The sequence below is a fragment of the Rhinopithecus roxellana genome, chromosome 5, assembly GCF_007565055.1.
Source record: "Rhinopithecus roxellana isolate Shanxi Qingling chromosome 5, ASM756505v1, whole genome shotgun sequence".
Lineage (NCBI taxonomy): Eukaryota > Metazoa > Chordata > Mammalia > Primates > Cercopithecidae > Rhinopithecus > Rhinopithecus roxellana.
In genome coordinates this window covers 20,781,875-20,801,427 of record NC_044553.1, presented here as the reverse complement: position 1 = coordinate 20,801,427, position 19,553 = coordinate 20,781,875, and the positions used below count along the sequence as shown (strand labels likewise).

The 19,553-nt window shown below is 48.2% G+C and overlaps 1 long non-coding RNA gene across 1 annotated transcript in view; it reads right to left on the bottom strand.

The window, feature by feature from the left end:
• Nucleotides 1-18,851, bottom strand: part of LOC115897748 — a 103,635-nt gene extending 84,784 nt beyond the window's left edge. Inside the window, exon 1 of the long non-coding RNA XR_004057542.1 lies at nt 18,661-18,851. This is a non-coding gene — a long non-coding RNA (uncharacterized LOC115897748). The remainder of the gene's footprint in view (nt 1-18,660) is intronic.
• Nucleotides 18,852-19,553: the final 702 nt, after the last annotated feature.

Sequence of the window (19,553 nt, the reverse complement as noted above, 5' to 3'; positions counted from 1 at the left end):
TAGGCTAACGGAGAGGCAGGGAATGAAGGGTGCTGTATTAGTTTACTAGGGCAGTATATTAGTCAGAGTTCTCTAGAGGCACAGAACTAATAGGATAGATGCATATATGAGAGGGAGTTTATTAAGGAGGATTGACAGTTCAGCCTTCAGTCTGTGGCCAAAGGCCTGAGAGGCCCTGGCAAACCACTGGTGTAAGTCCAAGAGTCCAACAAGTGAAGAACTTGGAGTCCAATGTTCAAAGGCATGAAGCATCCAGCGCTGGAGAAAGATGAAGGCCAGAAGACTCAGCAAGTCCACTCTCATTCAGCTTCCTTCTGCCTGCTTTATCCTAGCTGCGCTGGCAGCTGATTAGATAGTCCCACCCAGATTGAGGGTGGGCCTGCCTCTCTCAGTCCACTGACTCAAATGGTAATCTCCTTGGGCAATACTCTCACAGACACACCCAGGAACAACACCTTGCATCTTTCAATCCGATCAGGTTGACACCCAATATTAACCATCACAGGCAGCCTCAACAAAGTACCATAGACTGGGTGGCTTAAATGACAGAAGTTTATTTCCTCATATTTTTGGAGGGTAGAAGTCCAAAACCAAGGCATCAGCAGGGTTGGTTCTCCCGGAGACGGAAGAACTTCTTTGTCTTGCAGACGGCCACCATCTCCCCATGTCTCCATATGATCTCCCTCTGCACATGTGTGTGTGTCCAAATTTCCTCTTCTTATTAGCATACCAGACACATCAGATGACTTCATTTAACCCTAATCACATTTTTAAGGGTCATGTCTCCAAATACAGTCACATTCTGAGATACTGGAGATTAGCATTTCAACATACGAGTTTTAGGGGCACACCATTCAGCCCAAAAAAGGCACCAAGTTCAAACTCAGAGACTTGAACAAACTTGTCAGAGCCCAAGTGAAAAGCCACCTCAGAGCTCCTCCCAGCCATTCATCAACTAATAGCCAGCAAAGCCAAAGGTTCCCAAATTCCATCACCACTACCTCCCCCAACCTCTTCCCTAACCTGTGCTCCAGACCCTCAGCACTGGGCCATCATTTCCTGCCCTGCACTTCAAGACACATGGCCCCACAGAGCCCAGGTATCACGCCAGGTAGCGCACTGTAATCAGCTGGTCTCACTAGAGTTTCAAAGGAGAGCAATATTTAGCAGTTCAAGCAGGGCCAAAGGCTGACATTAAGCAAATTTCAAGGGTTATTTGAAGTTAATTGAGTTTAATCATATAATGATTTTATAATTAGTCATAGTGTTCTTGTTTCTACGAGGATGGACCTGAGCTCTAAAAAAAAGGGCTGAATCAAGCAGGGAAGGGCCCAGGCAGCAGTGATGGGAAGCAGGTAGGGCCACAGTGGAAGATGTGCTGTGTGGATGAACACACAGAAATGCACAAGTGTGCCGGGTCCCAAACCGCACCAGCATGAGCTGGGATCCCGGGCTCGCACTCCATCTGCTGGTGCTTCCTGCTTTTTCGAATTCCTTACTTGAGGGTATGTCTCATCTGTGTTGAGATGGAGGCTTGTTGCAAGGAGGTGGCACCATAAAATGTCCAAGGTGACCAGGCTCATTGTGAACTCTACGAACGCTGCTTTGGATCCAGCCATGAGATCTGCAGGGCTGTTGACCTAATGGACCAGTAGCTTTGAACTTCTGGGCAATGATGAAGGATTTCTGTTTGCCAGGCTTCAATCCCTGTAGGTCTTTGAGGTCGGTGCCATGAGGACCCCATGGGCCTCTCACCCAAGCAAACTCTGGGCTGTAGGTTTTGCTTCCAATGCCACAACAGTTAGCCCTTGGGGCCTCATTGCATCCCTGAATAATGGAATTGGGAATCACTCACGGGAAGTCCTACAAACGCGTTGTAAGATGGGCTTCTCAGAAAGATCCCAACTGCCCAGGGATGGGGGGAGCCAGACTGACCAGGGTGACAACATCCAGTGCATCACCATACGTGTGGTTCCCCAAAAATCAGGTAATCTTTTCTCTTAAATTAATAATCACAAAGTGGGAGAGCAGTAGGAAGAAAACTACCGTTTATCACAAAAGGCCTATTGTTCAGACACTGTGTTCTCCCATTTCTTTCCCACAGCCACCTTTGGGGACCACAGATAAAAAGAGGCTCACAGAAGCAAAGTCACCTGCCTAAGGCCACACACTCATTTCCAGGCCATCCAACTCCAGCCTCAGTGGCAGTGCACCATCCCATGCTGGCCAGTGCAAATAAAAAAGGCAAGGTGGGGAACCTGGGTAGGTTCCGGCAGAAACACCCCATCACTGCACAGACACCTGCGACACTATCAACCTAAGACATCCACTCACTGTCCGCCTCAGGGAAGTCTAAGGGTTACATCAGAGACACACTCATACTTTTCTTTGCCTCCCAAGCCCCTTCCCACAGAAGGATCAAGGTAACCACACGAATATAATTCCAGGGAAATTAATCAATGAGACAGCGGTATAGAAAATGCTGTGTGTAGACTCCAACCTCTTATTTAATTATTTGATGATGGAAATACTAAAGATGCACCATGCAACCCAAATGCCTGTCGACGGATGACTGGATGGATCATACATACATACAAGGGGATTATTATTCAGCCTTAAAAATAAAGGAGATTATACTATGCAGCCATAAAAAAGAATGAGATCATGTCCTCTGCAGGGACATGGATGAAGCTAGAAGCCATCATTCTCAGCAAACTAACACAGGAACAGAAAACCAAACACCACATGTTCTCAGTTTTCAGTTTCAGTTTTGCAAAGCAATAAGAGTGCTGGAGATGGATGGTGCTGGTGGTGGCTGCACAACCATGTGAATGCACTTAATACCCTGAACTGTACACTTAAAATGGTAAGATGGTAGATCGTATGTTATACATAGTTTACCGCACATAGCCTTGGGCTAAAAAAAGGCATTGTGTACATCAGAGTTGCACTGTTCCCAGAGCTCCTGGACACCCCCTCAAGGCCAGCCACCCTGAATAGAATCCCTGTTTCTGGAACAAGAAAGGTGAGGCTGCAGATCCCGAGGCCAACCTGTCTGAGCCCCTTCCTCATCCTATGGAAGTTTGTCCTGAATGGAGACTGAGCCCTTGACTCAGGCTTTACCGGGACAGCTTATCCTGTACAAGGTCAGTTCACCATCGGCTACTGGTGCCTCTGGGGCTTCTGGCCAGGCACTTCCTCCCCTGCCCCAGGCTGCTGTTGCTGATGCTAACTTTTCTCCTTCTTTTCCTAGGCACCCACAAGTCTGATGAAAACTGGGACATGCTAGAGCCACATTCTAGGTGTTGTAAATGGTGCTGTAACTATACATATGCAGAACGCGGTGCACAATGATGCAGGCTATCTCTCTTACTCTCTCATATATATACACACACACACACACATTCACACTCACACACAAAAAAATACTACACCGTTCCCAAGAGCCCACACCTACAACGTTGAGGCTGAGGGGTATCTGTTGCTCACCCATCCCCAGCTCCAGGCTGCAATTAGTGCACTCAGTACCTGTTTAGTAAGGGACCCAGCATAACAGTGGGTAAGACACAGCTCTGTCCTCAAGGATCCCAACGTCTCCAGAAAAACCCAGCATTTAAGTTGAGATAGCAATACAAAGACATGGGGCAAGGGTGGGGGAAGCCCCCAGTCCTCCTGAGCACAGAGAGGGGCTCCAACCTGGGCCTTGGGAAGGGGCAGGAAGATTGATAAGGTAGCCACTGCCTGGAGTCTTGAAAGACAAGGAAATTGAGGTAGGCACACAGGAGGGAGTGGCCCGAGACGCAGCAACAGCTCATTCGGAGACAGGCCGGTGAGAAACACCATCTCTCCTGCCAGACTCTCCCCTGCCTTCCTGAGTCTCGCTCGTGAGCTGAGGGACTTGCTCACTAAAGTCCTGACTTCCATGTCTTCATCCATAGAGGGAGGCAGATAATCTCTCTCCTGCAAGGGGAATTGCTAGGAGTCCCGGAAGCTGTGTGTGGGGTTATGAGGCCGCTTCCCTACAAGGGGATCTTCTACTGCCTTCTCCCACCCCCAACACTCCCAGCCACCTGTGCTCTTCATTTCTGAGCAGACGGGGATGCCCTTACTGCTTCTCCAAATCTCCAGGCTTCTGTTGTTTCCCCTTCAGCCCTCCTTGTCTCCAGTCGCCAGACACATGCGCACTCACACGTACAGCTCGCATGCACACAAGAACACTGCACACATGAGTGCACACACAAACGTGTACGCAAGTATGTGCACGTACACACACCTACACGTGCACTCTCATACAGTTAATCCCTAACTGGATTACATGGACAGAATCCTGTCATCTTCTTGCTGCTCCCACCACTGCTGAGTCCTCCATGCAGGAGCCCAAAGACTTTAGCTTTAAAAAAAATTACTGAGAACACTCGCCCTATCCCAAGAGATTTTACTTTTTTGGTGGACCTGGGGCTGGAAGTCTAAGGTTTTGACTGATGACTTTGAGGTGGGTGAACAGGCGCAACTCGATCACTCCTTCCTTCTCCTCCTACCCCAGGTGCATTTTCTCTTGCCCTGTGCTTCCAGGTGTGGAGCTATTCCAGACACCTGAAGGTGCCAGAGGTTGCTGTCTCACTATCTACATTTTGCTGGCTTCTATAGAAGAAACCATTTTAAAGCACCATTGAGAGTAACATCCATCAGTCGTGTGTTCATGACAAATCATTAAAGCATGTCACCCAAGTGGAACAGTTATTGTCAATCAATTTTGACTATCTAGCAGTCTGCCCACCCAGGTTTATGGCATCCAACATCCACACTCTTTCCCTACCAGACACTGACCACCAAGAACCCCCAGCAAGATATGTGATGAACACTACTGGCTTTACTGTGGGCAACACAAGCCGTTTCTTCTCAGACATTCTGTGATTCTGACTCCCTTCCCACACCCGATGGCCCAACTTGTGTATTTTATAATGTCCACCAGCTCGGCCTGGTCACACTTCAGGATGGCAGCTTATGCCCATGGTATCCACCACTGCCTAGTTTGGATGTTTTCAACTACAAGCAACAGATGACCTGGATTCAGACTTGTTTTAAAATATGGACGTTGATTATTTCCTGTTATAAACAGGACACCCAGGTAGGATGTAGATCTGCCAACTCAACAGAGCCTTCAGGGATTGCACTCTGCCCTCCATGGTCTTAACGTCATCTTCACCCTGGTCCCCTGGAGATCCACCAATGGCTCCATCAGCAGTCTTCCATCAAGCAGGTGGACTGTGTCATCCAGGTGGGCTGGAAGGTAGACCACTCATATCCTGCAGGAGTGAGAACCCCTCCCACCTGAGTGGCCTCCAGCACTTTTCCGATCGGGCCAAGGAAGGTCCAGTGTTCACCCCTCGACTCAGCTGTCACCTGGGGTCGACCACACTTCCTGCTTCCCATGGCTGTACCAGGGAGGAACAGGGGAATTAACAAAATCTGAGTCCCTTAGAAAGAAGGAAGGGAAACTGGTTACTGGGTAGGTGGCTGCAACAGCCACGGCATTTCATATGACATGGACTCATCAACACAGGCCTCAGACTCGGCCCCCTTGGCAGACACACAATAACAAGCTGGCGCATGGACTGGGCACAGTGGCTCACACCTGTAATCCCAGCACTTTGGGAGGCCAAGGCAGGTGGATCACCTGAGGTCAGGAGTTCGAGACCAGCTTGACAAACATGGTGAAACCCTGTCTCTACCAAAAATACAAAAATTAGCTGGGCATGGTGGTGGGCACCTGTAATCCCAACTACTCGGGAGGCTGAGGCAGGATAATTGCTTGAACTCGGGAGGTTGCAGTGAGCCAAGATGGTGCCATTGCACTCCAGCCTGGGTGACAGAGTGAGACTCAGTCTCAAAAAAAAAAAAAAAAACTGGTGCATCCCCTGAGCAGGGGACCCCCCCACAGAAAGAAAGGGGATCATCTAGAGCTTCACAAGCAGATCAGGCAAAGCCAGCCTTCCTATCACAAAATGATTCATTAGTCATGGATTTTCAGGATTTTTTGAAAGTGCTTTGCTCCAAGCACCTGATTAAACATTAATGAAAGGTCAAGGTTGTGGTGGGAGAGACCTCTGTCTCTATTCCTCAAGAATTCTCCTGCTCAACGCCATTGCCTCCTCACTTCCCTGCCTCCCCGTCTGCCCCACTGTCCGAACGCTGAGAGACGGCGCCAACAACCTGCCTCTGCTTCCTTTGGAACGGGGCATTTCCAAAGCCTTGGTTTGTAGGAACAGTTTTAGGATTCGGGTCATTTGTGGCCCTAGGTTTGACAGTTTTTCTTCTTTGCAAAGCACTTACAGACCAGAAAAAAATGGATGGTCAACACAATGGGATTTCTGCATTCAAGGCCACCTTTCCTGTAGGTTAGTATTATTGATCACTCACACCTCAAGGCCTGACAGGTAATCAATAGACCCTCTGACCCAGATATGTGACTTGGCCTGTGGGGGCTTTAAAAACAAGAAGTGAACATGGCAACTCTGGTTCACGCTTTTCATACACGAGAATTACATTTTTTTTCCCCAGAGCTGCAAAGTCGTTTCCGCTCAAATTACCCCAGCCATCTTAGGAGCACATAATCAGAGGGTTCTTTTCATTTGTTCCTGCCAGATAGTTCTGCAACCAACTTCAAGCCATTAAGAGCAAGTGACAGGCCAAACTTTGGGGGGAAAAATCTATTTGTGCCCCCAAATAGCTAGGATTCCATATCACCATTCCTTGGAAGGGGCCATTAACCTTCTAGATGTGGGAAGTAATGACACCACAGTGGGGGCAGGAGAAGAGGAAGGGGAAGAGGGTGGAAGATAGAAGCCATGGACACTGTGACCCTCATAAACAGAAGGATCATGGCTGGGGATAATAACATTGACCCTCAGGCTGTGAATTTAGCGGAATGAGGGTCAGGGGGAGCGTGGAAAACTCTCAAAGAAAAATAGAAGACAAAAAACTCTAAAACTATCATCTCCTTCAGGAAGCCAGCCCTGACACAGCTTTATATCCTATCTAGACCAGAAGCCACCTCCTCAGTGGGCTCATACTTCCCTGAACATATCTATAACATTGTGTGTGTGTGTATACATATGTATATGTATGTGTACATACATGTATGTATATGTGAATACATGTAGGTACTTACAGCCCTGGAGGAACAGCTCTGGGTGTACACATATGTATAGTGTACATATATATACATACGTACACACACACACACACACACAGAGCTATTCTTGCAAGGCTGTGAGTCCACTGAGGTTGAAGGCAGAAATCCTAACCAGTCCTTGTCTAAATCCCAATCCCAAATAAAACCCAGCACCTGATAGACTCTCATCAAAGCCTAACGAATGCATGGATGAGTTAATGAATGAGCAAATGAGTGAATGAATTTATGAAAGAGTGAATGCATGAATTAGTGTGTGGATGAATACATGAATGAATTTATGAATGAATGAATAAAAATGTGGCATCCAACCAAACACAGAATATCAACGGGCTAATACCGTCAAGGATAACATCCATAACATCCCTAAGGACAGAGGCACCTTTCATCCCTCTTCTAGAAATTTACAAAGGAGAGTTGGCTAAGTGCAATAAAAAAGAACATAGACTTTTACATCCAGAGTTGGGACCAAACCCGGGCTCCACTACCAAAGAGAGGTTAGGCAATCTATTTAAATAGGTTTGCCCTGTTTGTCCCTCAGTGTTATCATCTGAGACATGGGAATAAGATACAGCCTCGCTTAGAGTTACAGTAATAATACAGTAATACAGTAATACTCAGTGACTGGCACATAGTCGGCACCCCATCAATTGTTATTATCGATATTAACCATGGAGTGGCCTGGCCAAAGCTGGGGCATCTGTTTTTAAGCCAGGAAGGGTTAACCTCACAAAGTATGCCAAGGTCATTCTCAGATATTAGACCACTTGGCACTAGGTTGAGTTGCCAAAGATATTAGTCCACAACATCCTCTTTCCAACCTTGAAAAGAATAATAAATTCTAATGGGCCATTAGTCAAAATTCCCTCAAGAATTGTGAATTGACAAAGCAACAAAGGCACACTGCCTTTGTGCAAGCCAAGTTATGGTAAATATTAAGTTGCCAAAAATGCCAAATGCTATAGATCAGTCAGCATAGGCTGTGCTGCAGTAACAAACAACTCCAAAATCTCAGTGGGCTAAAAATCATGATACAGGTCAGCAAGGGGACTCTGCTCAGAGATCCAGGCTTACTGAACATTTACCATCTCAAATGGTGCTGATCAGCAGTGCCAGGAGGAAACAGAGATCTGGAAGGTCTCATAATTATAATTAAATGTCCAGTCTGTGGATGACATGATCTATGCACAATCATTGGTGTGAGCTAATCAACTGACACCATCCAATCAAGACAGGACCAGGATGGGCAACCCCAGCATGTGGCCAGAATGGGAACAAAGGAAAATATTTCACAAATAACACTAAGGGCACCACACTCCACAAGAAAAGGAAACATCCAGTAAGCTCCATTCATGCTGGACAGTGATGCCCACAAGAATGACTCCCAGGCAAAGGAATCAAACCCTTCCCAAGACGCAACAACTCTGAGTAGAAGGGGAAGGTCATTGCAGAAGACAGCTTTGTTTTGCATTTAGCAAAGTGTGAGGGAGCTCTCAGAATTCCCCTACTGATCTCTTTAAAAGTCAACTGTATTCATATTAACTGGGCATCCACATTGTATCACAATACCGCCTGTGTTAGGCAAGAACAGGGTGGAACCATTCAGAAATGTGGATTCTTGCACAGAAGTGAGAAAGTGCTTCTTTCCCTAATTTGGAAGTGAGTTTAAAAATGCACAAAAAAGCAGAAATTCCTCTGGGCATATTACTCTGCCAGATATGCTGTGAGTTATTAGTAGCAGCTCTGACAGGCTTACAGGGGACTCAGCAAAGAGCCTCATTTTCCAGGTCAAGATCATTAGGGAGTTTAAGTAGCACCTTGGTTGCAGAATCCATATGTACCCCGTCCTCTGAGGCCTACGTAGAATTAACTGAGGAGCCCCATTCTTTGCCAGGTGGAAGGCTGAGTGCTCCCCTAGATGTCTTCAGGCTCTTGAGGCTTACATTCATGTGGGCTCCTCTTGCTCAGCTTTCTTTCCCACTGGCTCTTCATCTCACCTGCCAAAGGGAAATGAGCAAAGGGAAAAAGCAGACACCACCCGGTGTGTCTGTAACAACCTGGGGTGCAGTGCTGCAAGAACAAGATGTGGGAGTCTTGAGAGGACCATCAGCTGGGGGACCTGTCAGAGGGTCTTGGGTTCCACAGGAGGAAGCTGGACTTTATCTAGTCATTGGTGCAAGGCCAGGAAAGGATTTTAAGCAAAGAGTGAATGTGGTCAGATTCACACTTTAGATGGGTCACAGGGCAACTCCAGAAATTGGTGAGGAAGCAGGCAAAGGTGGAGAGAGAACCCAGAGGGGAAGCTTTTGCAGGACTCCTGGTGAGAAACCAAGGGTCTGACCCTGAGTTGGAAAGACAGAGAGAGAGGTGGGGAACTATTTGTGAACTAATTAAGAAAGTAAAGCCAGCAGGGCTTGGTGATTAAAAATGAGTGTAAGGGAGAGGCAGGAGTTCAGAGGGCAGTGGGAATTGATGGAGCCACAGGATGTGGAGCACAGGATGTGTTCAGAAGACAGCGAGCTTCCAGGTAAACTAGAAGGTAGGCTGCCCTTTGGGGAGTAGGAGAAGATATGACCAGAAATGTCAATCACCTTAAAAGTTAGGGGTGGCAGTGGAGAGTGGTGGCTACAAGCCTGTAATTCCAGTACTTTGGGAGGCCGAGAAGGGTGGGTCACCTGAGCTCAGGAGTTGGAGATGAGCCTAGTTAACATGGTGAAACCCCTTCTCTATTAAAAACACAAAAAATTGCCCAGGTACGGTGGCTCATGCCTGTGATCTCAGCACTTTGGGAAGCTGAGGCAGGCAGATCACGAGGTCAGGAGATTAGGACCAACCTGGCTAACACACTGAAACCTCGTCTCTACTAAAAATACAAAAAAATTAGCCAGGCATGGTGGCATGCACCTGTAGTCTCAGCTACTCAGGAGGTTGAGGCAGGCAAATCGCTTGAACCCAGGAGGCAGAGGTTGCTGTGAGCCGAGATTGCACCACTGCACTCCAGCCTGGGCAACAGAGTGAGACTCCGTCTCAAAAAAAAAAAAAAAAAAAAAAAAACTAGCCAGGCATGGTGGTGGGCGCCTGGTTTCCCACCTACTCAGGAGACAGGCAGGAGAATCGCTTGAACCCGGGAGGTGGAAGATGCCACGAGCTGAGATCATGCCAGTGCACTCCAGCCTGGGAGGCAGTGTGAAACTCCATCAAAAGAAAGAAAGAGAGAAGAGAGAGAGAGAAAGAGAGAGAGGAAGAGAGAGAGGAAGAAAGGAAGGAAGGAAGGAAGGAAGGAAGGAAGGAAGGAAGGAAGGAAGGAAGGAAGGAAGGAAGGAAGGAAGGAAGGAAGGAAGGGAGGGAGGGAGGGAGGGAGGGAGGGAGGGAGGGAAAGGAGGGAGGGAGGGAAGGGAATGGAGGGAGTGAAGGAGGGAAAGTTAAGGGTCGCAGAGGGTGGGAGGAGCACTTTGTGCTAAGTTCTTTAAACACGGGACAGTCTGTGAGGGTTTTTAAGGAAAGATATAGCAGGACTGGGTTACTTTTCCAGCAGTCTGTCTGTCTAGACTGGGTAAACCAACCATGGAAGAGCTTGTGGACTAAATTCCCTGAAAACACAGAGAGCAGTGTTTTCATAAGGGATGAGATCATTTTAAAGTATGTCTACAAATTCTTCAACACCACTGCCTTCTAAAGGTGGAACCTAATTCCCCTCCTCTAAACTAAAATGTGGGCCAGCTTCTAACAGAATATGAGGGAGACATGGTGTCTGGCATCCAAGACTAGATTTTAAACGGCATGGCATTGTCCTCCTTGCTTCCTCTCATGGATCACCTGCTCTGGGGGAAGCCAGCTGCCATGTCATAAGGACACTGAAGCAGCACTGTGGAGAAACTCATGTGATGAGAGACTGACACCTCCTATCAAAAACTAGGGAGGAACTGAGGCCTCTTACCAACAGCCATATGAGTACACCATCTGGGAAGTGGATCCTTAAGTCCCAGTCAAGCCTTCGATGACTGCAGCCCCAGCTGACATCTTGGCTAAAACCTCATGAGACACCATGAACCAGAACCACCTGGCTAAGATGTTTCCAAATTCCTGACCCTCAGCAACTATGTGATATAGTAAATATTTGTTGTTTTTAGCCAACACATGTTGGGCTAATTTTTACTCAGCAATAAGTAACTACTACAATGGAATTCCTGGGAAATGGTTGAAAGGTGAATGATAAAATAGAAGGGAGGAAGGATACAGGTTAAGCAGCCCTTGCCAAAGTTTAGGAAAGACACATGAGGAACTGAACAAAGGTGATGGGGATGGAAAGGAGAAAAACAGCAATGTGGGATGAAAGATGGAAACTCTAGGGATCTTGGCAACTAGTTGACCATGAGATGATATGCAGGAAAGAAAGATTATTCCAAGGTTGGGAGCCTGAGTGACCAAAAGGGACCTTTGGGAATGGAAATTATGTGGATCTGTCATTGCTATCATAAACAGCATCACTGTCACCATTGTTAGTATTTAGAACAGTTTTCCTCTTAAAGAATATGTTCTCAAAAATAGCATGATCTCACTTAAGGGGGTTTCCAATCTCTTGTCATTTCAACTATTGAAGTGGCCAAAGCATGTTTTGTAACAAAAATTTTCCATTTGGCTGTTTTGTTTTCTAAAAATGCTTGTAATTACCCCCTGAGTATTTGAGGAACTTGAAGCAGGTGTGGCCTTTTTCAACAGTCAAATGAGCCAGAGAAAATCCTTTCCAGCAGTTTCTTGTAGCACTTTAAACAAGTGTGTGTTGACCAAGGAGCTAGCTGGCATGCACGCAGGCAGACAGCTGCCTCACCGGAATTCCCAGTGAGACGCAATGGCAAGGGCCGCATCGATTGACCCATCAACACACTTCGGAGTTGAGCAGAGAGAAGGAAACTCAGCTGGACGTGGGGAGACACAAGTGGCGGGTGCTGACGGCCTCTTCTGTAATGGATTCTTGAGCCAGATGGTTCCTTCTGCTGGATGTCAGGGCAGCAGATGCATGTGCCTTCACCAAGCGTCAGATGCAACCAAACACTTGGCAAAAGCTGAAGCTGGCTCCCCTGGATCAGACACAAAGAAAACCATTAGGACCTTCTTCTTTGCCTCCTCTTTAAAAGGCCACAGAAACATTAAGGGAATTCGAGGTTTACTCCAAAGTAGAAAACCTCCAGTTGCAGGCCTGCCACCAAAGGAACTCATTATCCTACAATGCATTTATGTAAAGGTAAAGGAAAAGCAGAAAGAGATTAGCAAGGGAGGTCATTTTATTCTTTATCTTATTTACAGATACCTGATTGATGGAACCAATGCAGAGAATCCAGGACAAGCGCCCCATGATACTAAGACAGTTGGGTGTGGTGGCTCACACCAGTAATCCTAGCACTTTGGGAGGCCAAGTTAGAAGGATACCTTTAGGCCAACAGTCTGAGACCAGCCTGAGCAACACAGCAAGAACCTATCTCTACAACAACTATTAACTAAAAAATTAGCCAAGTGCAGTAGAATGTGACTATAGTCCCAGCTACTCAGAGGCTGAAGCAGGAAGATCACTTGAGCCCAGGAGTTGGAGGTTGCACTGAGCTATGATTGTACCACTGGTACTCCATCCTGGATGACAGAGTGAGACTCTGTCTTAAAAAAAAAAAAAAAAAAAAAAAAAAAAAAAAAAAAAAAAAAAAAAAAAGTTCTTCTCCTGGCTGGGGTTTTATTTGGGGACCTGTGGTTCATTACCTTCTCAACAGGTAAGTACTAACCACCTACTGCAAATTCCACTGCCCCAGACTCTGATCAGGAGAAGACTCCTGAGTAGCCCCATCCGGGCACTCTGGCCACACTATGCAAACTGTGTTGACCAGGCTGATGGGTTGGCTGTTTTCCCCCCTGGACCTGTGGTTCTCAGCCAGGGAGACTGTGACACCCCGTGGGACACTGGGGAATGTCTGGAGACATTAGTTCATTGCCAAATACTGGAGCAGAGGGAGGAGCTATTGGCATCCACTAGGTAGCATCCAGAGATGCAACTGCACACCATATAATGCCCAGGACAGCCGCTGGCAGCAGAATTCCCCAGCCCAGAGCACTAAATAATACTGAGGCTGAAGAACCTTGGTCTAGATTATAAACTCCACACAGGCCAGCACTGGGGCTTTTGTGCCCAGTGCCTAAGACACAGTGACTGATTCACAGTAGGTATGGAATGGAAGGGAAAAGGGAAAGAAGGAACCAAGAGGAGGAGGAGGAAGTCACATAGCACATTCTCAGAGAAACTTAAAGCCTGGATGGGCCGGGCACGGTGGCTCACGCCTGTAATCCCAGCACTTTGGGAGGGCGAGGCAGGCGGATCACAAGGTCAGGAGATCGAGACCATCTTGGCTAACACGGTGAAAATGCACCTACTAAAATGCAAAACTGTAGCCAAGTGTGGTGGCGGACGCCTGTAGTCCCAGCTACTCGGGAGGCTGAGGCAGGAGAACCGCGTGAACCCGGGAGGGGGAGATTACAGCAAGCCAAGATCACGCCACTGCACTCCAGCCTGGGCGACAGAGCAAGATTCCATTTCAAAAAAAAAAAAAAAAAGGGAAAACAAAAGGCTGCATGAAGGGTCACTGTAATTTTGGCTTGACCAATATGCTGTAGTCTCTCTGTCAAAGTGTTTCACCAACCTTCCAGAGTTTTCCAGTTCAAGCCCAGTTGTTGATATCAAGTCAGATGCTCTTCCCAGAACTCAGACAACATCAGTCCTCATCAGTAGTCCTCAATTCTTCAGTTTCAGAGAGCCACAAAAGAGGTGGTCTTTTTCCCTTCTCCACCCCAAGTGTGCACCCACTGTGGCCCATGAGTGGCCTTGCACAACATTGACCTTCACCATCACCCTTGGAGCTCACAACAGTTTTGACCGCCCCATAGCCTACACAAGTGCACACACACACAAACACACACACAGGAAGTAATGTGCAGGGCCACTTGACTCTACTGCTCCCTGCTGGAGCTGGTCACCTGAGATGGCCTCATTTTCAGTTGCAAACAAAACCTGGTGAGCTCAGAGCCCTTACATTCCAGAGTGGTCTGTATGATGTTTTGCTTCCCCTTCGGACTTGCCGTCGGAGAGAAGGTAAACTCCACTGAGACAAGCTGTCATGCAAAGCCAGCTCACCACCCTCTTCCCAAAGGGATCGGTCCTCTTCTTGGGCCTCCCCAACTCACCCCAGGCAGGCATCTCCTGATGACTGCCCTGGCTGACCTATTGAGCAAGAAACAGATTGAAGAGAGGCTTTTGACAAGGCCTCTGCAGGAACTGCTCTGCCTGCCAAGCTTCATGGAATGCTGGAAGTATCCCCATTTGAATGAAGAATCCAGCCATTCTGTGCTCACCCAGGAAGTTTATATTAGTGTCAGTGAAGCATGCATTCTAGAAGACCCTACACAAAGCCACAGCCTTAGAGACCCAGGGAGCAGCCTCCTGGGGGGCTGTCCAAAGTTAGAGCGTACTCCTTGCAGGGGATGGAAGTACCCATATCAGCCATGTCTCCTCATTCCTTTTATTTCTGTATGCTGATGCTATCACATTTGTGGCTTTGCTGACCCTGAAGGGACTGCCCCTCCAGGGATAGTTAAACTCTAAGACAGTCAACAAATTGCCCCCTACCCCCAGGTATGTTTTTCAAATGCAAACAAACAAATCTCAATCTCACAACTCCCTCCAGCATCCTCCTTTATTGGGTTCCCACCCTCCTGGGCCACCATCCATCCACCCTAATCACCCCAGGCCCAAGTGCCAGACAACTAGGGACAGCCTGGATGCCCCAGAACCTGGAAATTCTTCAAATTCACCAATCCTGAGACAGCTTGCCCTGCCTCTCTGCTCCACCCCAGGGAAAGCACAATAAAGGCCTCTGACCCATGTTCCCCAAACCAATCACCCTGACCAACCAGGCACTTCCTCTTGTGAACGTGCCTCCTGTTTGCAGGAAACTGTAATTAGGATAAGGTGTTTCTTGGTGACAATTATTCCCATATCTGAGCTTCTTACTATACGTCATCAAAACAAATCTAGAGCACACAGATACTTGTGCCCACGTGGCCTGGGGCATGGTGACACAGCCTCCCCATCTCAATACTGGGGGAGCACAGAGGCAGTCAGGAGGCAGGAGGAGGCAGTGCACTCCACTGTGGAAGCTCTGACTCTAAGCAGACCCGATGCCTGTTCCATATATCACCCCCTCTGTCATCACCACAAACTGTGAACACCGAAGAGGCACAGAAGCGGTTAAAACCCCTTGTTCATCAGAGGCAGAGTCAAGATTTGAACCCAAGACTTGAACGGTGAACAGTGGTTCTCTTTCCACCTCCTCTGGCTGCTTTCTCAATGGAGACTTTAAAGCATCAACAAGGATATGTCTTTTTTCTTTTCTGGGACTAGTGAGAGTCATGCAGAAAAGGATGTCTACAAGGGTGTCACCGCTGCTATCAGTCCCAGGGACCATGCACCCCTGTGGTCCAGTTCTCCACCATCCTCCCCAGGGACACCCAGTTATTAGGTCATCTTCAGTAGCCAATGGCCAGTAATAGCTTCTGGTGTCCCCTCTTCTTGGGACATCAGCATTTTAGCAGCACTCCAAGTGCAGAGAGGTGGCCCAGAGGGCAAGGGAGCCTGCCAACTGTTTCCCTGGCACTCCCGCTGTGGTACGGCACACTGGAGTGTTTTCAAAAACGATGCAGCGAAACCACCACGGAGGTAAAAGGTCGATTGTTCCCAGCCACAGCTGCTCTGTGGGGACGACTTTATAGCACAGCTCGGGCAGTACCGACAGGGAAAATGGCATTTGGGAAGCGTGGGAACTGCCAGCATCACTCATGCCTAAAGCCGGCCTTCCTGCTCGAAGCCAGGAGGCTTATTAAGGTCTTTCAACCACAGCTGAGAATAAATGAGTTTTTTTCAGAGCCCACATTGAAAGAGAGCCATCTCCTGACGTTCCAGCATTTGCACAGATCCCATGGTAGCAAAGAGAAATGAAAATATTAATAGCTTGTGCTATGAGAAGGCACTTGAAGAAGGTTCTGATTTTAAATCTGCTTTCACATGGGGTACCTTGAGAAGAAATAAAATCGTCTGCTCTGTGTTCCCACATAATTACAGAGACTCATCGGACACACACAAAATAAAGAAGGTTCTTTTTTTAAAGGCAGAAGTACTATATGCTTCAAAAATGCCAATCTCATAAAAGACAAAAGAAATGCTGTGGAAATGGTCCAGATCAAGGTATCTAAAGAGACATGACAGCTAGATGTAGTATCTGCCCCTAAACCGGATCCTGTACTATGGAGGAGGGGGGATGCTATAAAGGTCATTATTAAACCAAGAGGCAAAATTAGAATACAGACAGTAGATAAGATGAAAGTATTGCATCAATGCAAATTGGTGTCAGTGACTGCACTATGATGATATAAGAGGTTATCTCCATTCTTAGGAAATACCCACTGGAGTGCTGAAGCGCAAAGGGCCATGTTCCATAAAATTCACCCTCCAATGGCTCCAAAAAAAAAATGACCCACAAGCGAGTTGAAATAAAAAGTACACAGGAGTGCCTTGTACTATCTACATTTTTGCATCTCTTGTCAATTTAAAATTAATTCCACAAAAAAGGCTCTGCTCTTTTTTTTTTTTTTTTTTTTTTTTTTTTGAGACAGTCTCACTCTGTCACCCAGGCTGGAGTGCAGTGGTGTGATCTCAGATCTCGGCTCACTGCAACCTCTGCCTCCTGGGTGCAAGTGATTCTCCTGCCTCAGCCCCCCGAGTAGCTGGGACTACAGGTGTGTGCCACTACACTCACCTAATTTTTGTGTTTTTAGTAGAGACTGGGTTTCTGCATGGTGCCCAGGCTGGTCTCGAACACCTGGCCTCAAGTGATCTGCCCACCTCAGCCTCCCAAGTGTTGGGATTACATCCATAAGCCACTGTGCCCGGTCAAGTAGTCTGCTTGTAAATCTTATCTTTGAGTAACTGCAAGCAGAGGGAGAGAATGTTCCACCACTACAGCATAAGCTGGCAGCAAAGTGTGACCAGCAGGGGTGGGGACCAGCTTGGGGCCCAGGCGAGGGCTGACACCAATTTTCTCAAGTCCCACTGGATTCCAGGGGCTGCCCCAGGCCCTATCACAGTGGGGAGCAAAACTGACAGTCTCAGGAGGCTTATAGCCTGAAGAAGGAGGAGGAGGAAAGGGAAGAGGATAAGGAGGAGAGGGGAGGAGAAGGGGAAAGGAGGAGGAGGAGAATGGGGAAAAGGAGGAGGGGAACAGGGAGGAGGAGGGGGAAGCAGAGAGACAGGCCAAAAATCACACCAGTAGATGGGTCATAGCAAACTGTTAAAAGCTATAAGGGAGAAGTTCAAAAAGATCTAAAACACTCAAACACTGGCCTTAGCAACATGGTGATATCCCATCTCTCAAAAAAAAAAAAAAAAGTAATTAATTAGCTGAATGTGGTGTCACCCATCTGTGGTCCCAGCTACTAGAGAGACTGAGGCAGGAGGCTTGCTTGAGCCCAGGAATTCAAAGTTATAGCGGACTTTGATTGCACCACTGTACTCCAGCGTGGGCAGCAGAGTGAGACCCCATCTCTTAAATTTAAAAAAAACATTTAAGACAGTAAATTGGGGGGGCTGATATAACTTGGCTGTTTTTCTCTCCAAATCTCATGCTGAAGTGTAAACCCCAATGTCGCAGGTGGGGCCTGTCGGGGGTGTTTGGGCCATGGGGGCCGTCCCTCGGGAATGGCTTGCTTGGTGCTGTCCCCACCACAGTGGGTGAGTCTTTGAGACCTGGTTGTTTAACAGGGTGTGGCACTCCCCCTCTCTCTTGCTCCTGCTCTTTGCCTGTGATGCTGACTTCCCACCCCACCCCCTGCCTTCCGCCATGATTGGAAGCTTCCTGAAGCCCCCGCCAGAGGCAGGCGCTGGTACCATGCGCTACAGCCTACAGAACTGTGAGCCAATTAAACTTATTTTGCTTGTAAATTATCCAGCTGCAGGTATTTCTTTATAACAATACACGAACACCCTAACACAGGGTTCTATGAGAAAGTAAAACCAGAAACCTGAATTAGAGTGTGTTTCTGGAACACTAAAGCAAAAGCTGAGGGAGGCTTGAGGAGCGGGGCGTTTGAGGGGTGGTCTTGAGGGGCTCGTTGAAGCATTTGCCTGAAAACACGCAGCAAGAAAGGGGCGAGGGCAGCTCCCAGGCATCCCGGATTGAGCAATTAGGTGAGCGGAGTGCCAGTCACTGAGAGGAGACCCTGCCGGGAGCCTCACTCAGCTCCAGGGGTGCTGTCTACACAGCAATTTCCTGCACTTGTATTTCATGTTCATCCACCTCCCTCTCTCCATCTGGTCCCTATGGACAGGTCGGCTCTGGCTGGCCGCTTGTCCTGGTCCAGAGGTTTCCCACTGCCCTCACCTAGTCTTCTGTGCTGTGGCTGTGGTGCCTTTCTCTTCCTCAGAAGATGCCTGATTCCAACGCTGCAGCCCTCAGCGATGACTGTCAGCAGTCTCAGGGGTAGGGCATAGGAGACTGCGCACTTTCTCTTAAACCTTCCAGGTGGATTCAAAGCTCTGTCCTTTGGGAGCCCCCAGTGTCTGTAAAGCTGCGTTGAGGGAGGAGGTGGGGCCTCTGGTGGAACAGTCGCGAACCCTGGGTCCCCTCCTTGCCCCTGGAGCCAATAAGGAGAGACACATCCCAAGAAGGCCCCAGACTGGGGCAGACCCCTCAGTCGGGACACCACAGCTCCTAGGACCTCTACTGCAGACCTTAGGGCCTCTGGCTTGGAGGCAAGGAGGCCTGGAATCAAAGGCCTGGTTTGGAATCCTGCCTCCGCCTCCCTGTGCCTCCACTTCCCCACCTGTGTACTGGGACGCCACAGTCCCTCCCTCGTAGGGGTGCAATGAGACAGAGTTCAGTGCGTTTGTTCTCATTGCCGCCCCATGTTTATTACTATCACCATTACGGCCTCATCCTCCAAGGAAACTGCTGCTGGAAAGGCCAAGGTTGCTGCGTGTGTTCCCGCAGCTCCCTGCAGCGAGTGTCTCCTCAGTCCTGGCCCGACCCTGCCGTCCCTCTTCTGCTCCCAAAGCACCCACGGACCACTCAATCGCGTGCCCAGCCCTGTAGTCCTCAAGCCCAGCAGATCGCTCCTTCTCTCTCGGGGCCTTCTGCGGACCCCTTGCCAATCTGTGGCGTTTTTCCTTTTCCTCCCTGTCATGGCTGAATTGATGCTCAGACACAAAAGAATGCGGGATGCAATCAGATTAGAGGCTTCCCGTGAGAAGAAAATGGCCTGTCGCCACTTTTAT